Source organism: Taudactylus pleione, unplaced genomic scaffold (genome assembly GCF_031769625.1).
Source record: "Taudactylus pleione unplaced genomic scaffold, aTauple2 ptg000520l, whole genome shotgun sequence".
Lineage (NCBI taxonomy): Eukaryota > Metazoa > Chordata > Amphibia > Anura > Myobatrachidae > Taudactylus > Taudactylus pleione.
Window position 1 is genome coordinate 9,738,848 of NW_028284922.1, and position 7,958 is coordinate 9,746,805.

Below are 7,958 nucleotides of genomic sequence, written 5' to 3' on the forward strand. Positions count from 1 at the left end.
AGTGTCTGAACTGACTTCACGTGTGGCAAGTTCGAAGGGCTGGAGAACCTTGCACAACACGGAAATCATTCTCCACTGCACTTGAGTCAGGTGCATACCCCCTCCTTTGCCTATGTCATAGGTGGATGTATAGGCTTGAATGGCCTTTTGCTGCTCCTCCATCCTCTGAAGCATATAGAGGGTTGAGTTCCACCGCGTCACAACCTCTTGCTTCAGGTTATTGGGGGGGCAGGTTCAAGAGTGTTTGCTGGTGCTCCAGTCTTCAGCACGCAGTCGCTGAATGGCGAAAGTGGCCAGAAATTTTTCGGGCCACCCAAAGCGTCTCCTGCACGCCCCTATCGCTTTTCAGAAAATTGTGCACCACCAAGTTTATTGTGTGAGCAAAACATGGGACGTGCTGGAATTTGCCCAGATGTAATGCCCGCACAATATTGGTGGCGTTGTCAGATATCACAAATCCCCAGGAGAGTCTAAGTGGGGTAAGCCACTGGGCGATGATTTCCCTCAGTTTCTCTAAGAGGTTGTCGGCGGTGTGCCTCTTACTGAAACCGGTGATACACAGTGTAGCCTGCCTAGGAACGAGCTGGCGTTTCTGAGATGCTGCTACTGGTGACGCTGCTGCTGTTGCTGCGTAAGGTGATACATCTACCCAGTGGGCTGTCACAGTCATATAGTCCTTTGTCTGCCCTGTTCCACTTGTCCACATGTCCGTGGTTAAGTGGACATTGGGTACAACGGCATTTTTCAGGATACTGAGGACACTTTTTCTGACGTTTCTGTACAGTCTCGGTATCGCCTGCCTAGTGAAGTGGAACCTAGACGGGATTTGGAACAGGGGACACACTACTTCCATCAATTGTCTAAAGCCCACTGCACTAATGGCGGATACCGGACGCACGTCTAACACCAACATAGCAGTCAAGGCCTCAGTTATACGTTTTGCTTCAGGTTGACTGCTGTCGTACTTCATCCTCCTCGCTAAGGACTGTTGGAGGGTCAATTGTTTAGTAAAAGTAGTGGTGTTCCTACTTCCTCTCCGGGATGATGAACGACTCCCAGCAGCAGCAACAGCAGCAGCGGCAGCAGGAGGCGTAGCAATGCAGGATCCTCCAGAGGAATCCCGGATAGGAGAGTCAGTCATGCCAGTGACATGGCCTGCAGGACTACTTCCGATCCTGACTAAGGAGGAAATTGACGAGGAGGGAGTTGATGGTGTGGTTTGCAGGCACTTGGATACAACAGGACAACGGGATTTAGGTGTCCTTGGACTGCTTACGGTCTTAGCCAAAGTTTCTGAACTTGACAGTAACTTTTTATGAACCCGCTGCAGGTGCCGTATAAGGGAGGATGTTCCTAGGTGGTTAACGTCCCTACCCCTACTTATTTCACCTTTAAATATGGTACATATGGCAAGACAGTTGTTGTCCGGATTTGGATAGAAATATTGCCAGACCAAAGAGGTGGAATGTTTGGTCTTCTGCCCAGGCATGACTGTGATGTGCTTTTTCATCCCACGGACAACAACTGTCTCCCCCGGAGCCTGATTTAAACAAACCACATCACCATCAGAATCCTCCTCGCCAACTTCCTCCTCAGCGCCAGCTACACCAGTATCCTCATCCTGTTGTACTTCAACAGTGACATCTTCAATTTACATATCAGCAAGTGGACTGTGGGTGCTCCTTTCAGCACTTGCAGGGGTTGTGCAAATGGTGGAAAGAGCCACCTCTTTCCGTCCAGTGCTGGGAAGGTCAGGCATCGCAACCGCCACCACACTTGGACTCTCCTTGGGGATTTGTGATATCTTCTTAGAACGCACAGTTCTTTGCTGTGCTTTTGCCAGCTTAACTCGTTTATTTTTTTTAGTGGGAAGAGGGCTTCCATCGTCATGTGAAGCTGAACCACTAGTCATGAACATACTAGTCATACTAGTATGACACACACTAGTCATAGGGAAAGACCTTAGCTGTTCCTTGCCACTCCGTGTCATAAATGGCATATTGGCAAGTTTACGTTTCTCTTCAGATGATTTAAATGTTTTTTTTAAGGTCATTTTCCTGAACTTTGTCATTTGGGATTGTATGTGGCTTCTACTATGACATTGGGCATCGGCCTTGGCAGACGACGTTGATGGCATGTTATCGTCTATGTCATGACTAGTGGCAGCAGCCTCAGCACTAGGAGGAAGTTGTTCTTGATCTTTCTCTATTTTATTTTTATCGGAGAAAGTTTGGTCCTCCATTTATGTTATATCGATTTGATATATACGTGCGGCTAAGGCGCACACAAACACAGAAAATATTTTTTTATTTTTGCTGGAGAGTAGTGCACTTTGTGGGTTACACCACCCTTTAAGAAATGAGACAGCCGACTCTTTACTTATGGGACACAGTTGCACGCTTGGCGCTGCTCCGTTGTTGATACACGTGCAGCCACAGTGCACACAATTCACAAACACAGAAAATATTTTTTTATTTTGTTTGGAGTGTACTTTGGGGCTTACAGCACCCTTTAACGGTCAAGCCAGCCGGCCCTTTACTTATGACACAGGCGCACGCTTGGCCTTGCTCTTTTGTTGATGCACGTGCGGCTACTGCGCACACAATTCACAAACACAGAAAATATTTTTTAATTTTGTTTGGAGTGTTCTTTGGGGGTTACAGCACCCTTTAACGGTCAAGCCAGCCGGCCCTTTACTTATGACACAGCCGCACGCTTGGCGCTGCTCCTTTGTTGATGCACGTGCGGCTACTGCGCACACAATTCACAAACACAGAAAATATTTTTTTATTTTGTTTGGAGTGTACTTTGGGGGTTACAGCACCCTTTAACGGTCAAGCCAGCCGGCCCTTTACTTATGACACAGCCGCACGCTTGGCGCTGCTCCTTTGTTGATGCACGTGCGGCTACTGCGCACACAATTCACAAACACAAAAAAATATTTTTTTTATTTTGTTTGGAGTGCCCTTTGGGGGTTACAGCACCCTTTAGCGGTCAATCCAGCCGGCCCTTTATTTATGGGACACAGGCGCACGCTTGGCACTACTTTGTTGATGCAAGTGCGGCTACTGCGCACACAATTCACAAACACAAAAAAATATATATTTTTTTGGAGTGCCCTTTGGTGGTTACAGCACCCTTTAGCGGTCAATCCAGCCGGCCCTTTATTTATGGGACACAGGCGCACGCTTGGCACTACTTTGTTGATGCACGTGCGGCTACTGCGCACACAATTCACAAACACAAAAAAATATATTTTTTTATTTTGTTTGGAGTGCCCTTTGGGGGTTACAGCACCCTTTAGCGGTCAATCCTGCCGGCCCTTTATTTATGGGACACAGGCGCACGCTTGGCACTACTTTGTTGATGCACGTGCGGCTACTGCGCACACAATTCACAAACACAAAAAAATATTTTTTTATTTTGTTTGGAGTGCCCTTTGGGGGTTACAGCACCCTTTAGCGGTCAATCCAGCCGGCCCTTTATTTATGGGACACAGGCGCACGCTTGGCACTACTTTGTTGATGCACGTGCGGCAACTGCGCACACAATTCACAAACACAGAAAATATTTTTTATTTTGTTTGGAGTGTACTTTGGGGGTTACAGCACCCTTTAACGGTCAAGCCAGCCGGCCCTTTACTTATGACACAGGCGCATGCTTGGCACTACTTTGTTGATGCACGTGCGGCTACTGCGCACACAATTCACAAACACAGACAATATTTTTTTATTTGGTTTGGAGTGTACTTTGGGGGTTACAGAACGCTTTAATGGTCAAGCCATCCGGCCCTTTACTTATGACACAGGCGCACGCTTGGCACTACTTTGTTGATGCACGTGCGGCTACTGCGCACACAATTCACAAACACAAGAAAATATATTTTTTTATTTTGTTTGGAGTGCCCTTTGGGGGTTACAGCACCCTTTAGTGGTCAGTCCAGCTGGCCCTTTATTTATGGGACACAGGCGCACACTTGGCACTACTTTGTTGATACATGTGCGGCTACTGAGCACACAATTCACAAACACAAAAAAATATATTTTTTTATTTTGTTTGGAGTGCCTTTTGGGGGTTACAGCACCCTTTAGTGGTCAGTCCAGCCGGCCAATTATTTATGGGACACAGGCGCACGCTTGGCACTACTTTGTTGATGCACGTGCGGCTACTGCGCACACAATTCACAAACACAAAAAAATATTTTTTTTTATTTTGTTTGGAGTGCCCTTTGGGGGTTACAGCACCCTTTAGCGGTCAATCCAGCCGGCCCTTTATTTATGGGACACAGGCGCACGCTTGGCACTCCTTTGTTGATGCACGTGCGGCTACTGCGCACACAATTCACAAACACAAAAAGATATATATTTTTTTGGAGTGCCCTTTGGGGGTTACAGCACCCTTTAGCGGTCAATCCAGCCGGCCCTTTATTTATGGGACACAGGCGCACGCTTGGCACTACTTTGTTGATGCACGTGCGGCTACTGCGCACACAATTCACAAACACAAAAAAATATATTTTTGTATTTTGTTTGGAGTGCCCTTTGGGGGTTACAGCACCCTTTAGCGGTCAATTCAGCTGGCCCTTTATTTATGGGACACAGGCGCACGCTTGGCACTACTTTGTTGATGCACGTGCGGCTACTGCGCACACAATTCACAAACACAAAAAAATATATTTTTTTATTTTGTTTGGAGTGCCCTTTGGGGGTTACAGCACCCTTTAGTGGTCAATCCAGCCGGCCCTTTATTTATGGGACACAGGCGCACGCTTGGCACTACTTTGTTGATGCACGTGCGGCTACTGCGCACACAATTCACAAACACAAAAAAATATATTTTTTTATTTTGTAACGGACAAGCCAGCCGGCCTTTTACTTATGGGACACAGGCGCACGCTTGGCGCTGCTCCTTTGTTGATGCACGTGCAGCCACAGTGCACACAATTCACAAACACAGAAAAAATATTTATTTTTTTTGCACTTGGGGGGAGCACCCCTGACGGACAGAGCACCCCCTGGACAACACTACAGCACCCCTTTAGGACTGGCACACTGCACAGGACTTTGGAGTGGACACAGCCCCTATGGACAACTGACTGCACAACACAGTCCAGCCAGCCCCTATGGACTTTGAAGTAGTGGACACAGCCCCTATGGACAACAGCAGCACAGCGCAGCACAGCACAGCACAACACTACACTGCACTACACTACACTACACTACAACACTACACTACACAGCCCAACTCCCACAGCCGAGTGAGAAAATGGCGCCGAGGCGGGTACCTAATATAGGATCCAAAACCCGCGAGACCCGGAAAGAGGGATGATGACGTTTTGCCTCGATTTCAGATCCGAGTCAGGCGGAAAAAGGCGAGCCTGACTCGGATCGGCCTCGGATCGGGGGGGGGGGGTTCGGGGGGGTTCGGATTTCAGAAATCCGAACCCGCTCACCCCTAGTTGTAATAGCTGCTTTATGTCTCCGGTACACCTGCACCAGCACTAGAGCCTCCTGTGTGGCCACTTGGTCTCAGATTTTGTCGCACTTAGTGGACATAAAGTGACAGAAGCACAGGCTCGGGCTGCAGTGCCTCATGCTACGAGGTGTTCACAGCATTTGTGTCCTTCTATCTATATGCCCCACATGAATTCCTGTTGGATTTATTCTACTGCTCACTCTAGTCAGAGTATGCCGCTGTCTATAGTCTCTCCGCGGGCAGTTAGATTAGTAGCGGGGGAGCAGGGGCATAGGGTTCATCACCCATGGCCTTTAGAGTCTGACTCGGTCTCCTCATCAGACTCCGGTACAGGGAGTAATGGGTCTGTCTCGGGACAGAAGACCATTAGTTCCTAGTGGATGTCCCCTGTCTGGAAGAGCGGAAGCTGTCCTCAGTACAGAGACAGAGGAGGTTTCTTTGACATCTAGGGAGCCAATCTTTAGACGTCAGAAGGTGATTAAGAATTACTATTCTCAGTCTGGGTGCTGACGAATCTCAGGTCTGAAGCATTTTTTGTGCTATCAGGAATATAAACCTCTTGGTACCCATGTTGTTTCACCAGGGTAACAAATGAGAGTTCCCCAAAGATGCTCATGTAACACATGAGCACTATACTATCCATTCCTGCAGTATCCTCTTTATAAGAGGTTACAGATAGAAGACTTAAGAGTTTTCATTAACTAGAGCTACTACCAGACCAGCCGCGGTTGTAGCCTGGGTGGCCAGAGTTATGAAGGATTGCACAAGGTCTCTGGGAGTAACCAGACAGTAGCAGTTTTCTTTCAGTGGATGAGAGAGTAACTGTGTATATGGGGGAAGCGATTATTTACACTGGTTTTCTGGCTTCTAGGGTCCTGGCAAGCTCAGGGCAGACAATAGACCACTATGGCTAGAGGATCTGTCAGCGAACGAGCCCAAGATATCTGGGTCATCCAAGTGCCCTGCTTTCAAGCCAGATGGAAGGCTACTGTCTGATGGGGAGTAAGTCCTGTGCTGCAGGCTTGTCTGAGCAGGTGGTTAACTAGGATAGATTGTGTAGTACTGCTGTAACAGTTACTTCATGTCTCCGGAATACCTGCACCAGCACTAGAGCCACCTGTCTGGCCACTTGGTCTCAGATTTTGTTGCACTTAGTGGACAAAAGCCGCAGAAACACGGGCTCTGGCTGCAGTGCCTCATACTACAAGGTGTTCACAGTATCCTGCAATGTAGTTGCCCCCCATGAATTCTTGTTGTGTTTATTCTACTACTCACTATAGTCAGAGTAGGTCGCTGTCTACAGCCTCTCCACAGGCAGGTAGATCAGTAGCGGTGGGCCTCCTCCTGGCGAAGGCCAACTTTTGCAGTTCACTCAGGCCTGGTATCACAGATGCCTGGGTGTGAGAGCTGGCTCTCTGGGTTATGCCATCTCGTTCTGGAGACATCCTGCTTAGAGGTTGTGGGGCATGACCTTTCCTGCAGACCCAGTCAGAGCCTCGGCCTACCGGGAGTCTATTAGGGCCCTCCAGGGATCAGGAGTTATAGTCCCTGTGACACAACAGGGAAGGGGTTATTATTATCATTTGTCTTTGAGTCAAAAACCCAATGGGTCACACCACCCTAGACTGAATCTACGGTAACAAATCCATCAGGGTGTCCAAATTCCACTCTATGGTCAATTGGGCTGCAATGGAGCCTGGAAACTTCATGGTCTCATTGGATATACAGGATGCATATCAGCATCTCCTGATTGCAAGATCCCACCAAGCCTTTCTCAGGTTGGCAGTAGATCAGCAACGTTACCATGTTCAGGCTCTACCCTTCGGTCTAGCACAGCCCTTAGGGGGTTTACCTAGATAATGGAGTGACGGCTCATCTCAGAGGAGTCAGGATACGGCCATATCTAGACTAGGGCAGCACAGATGGTGTAATGGTTATCGTTTGCCTCACAGCACTGAGGTCGTGGGTTCGATTCCCACCATGGCCCTAACTGTGCGGAGTTTGTATATTCTCCCTGTGCTTGCGTGGGCTTCCTCCGAGCACTCCAGTTTCCTCCCACACTCCAAAAATATAATGGTAAGTTAATTGGCTCCCAACAAAAATGAACCCTAGTGTGTATGTGTGTGCGTGTACAAATAGTTTGTAAGCTCCACTGGGTCAGGGACTGATGTGAATGGCCAGATCTTCTCTGCAAAGTGCTGTGGAATATGTGTGCGCTATATAAATAACTGATAATAATAATAATAGACTACCTCCTGATATTGGCAATCTCAGGAGATGTTACAATGTCATCTACGGATGGCCATTGTCTGCTTACAGGAGTACGGTTGGGTAATCAATTGGGAGAAAAAGTCGACACTTTTTCCAACTCAGCGGAGGGTGCACTTGGGGGCACTCTCTGGGACAGAGGATTCATCTACCAGAAGACAAGATTGTCGCACTACAGACTCATGTTCACAATCTATTTTGCAAGCAAACAGTGT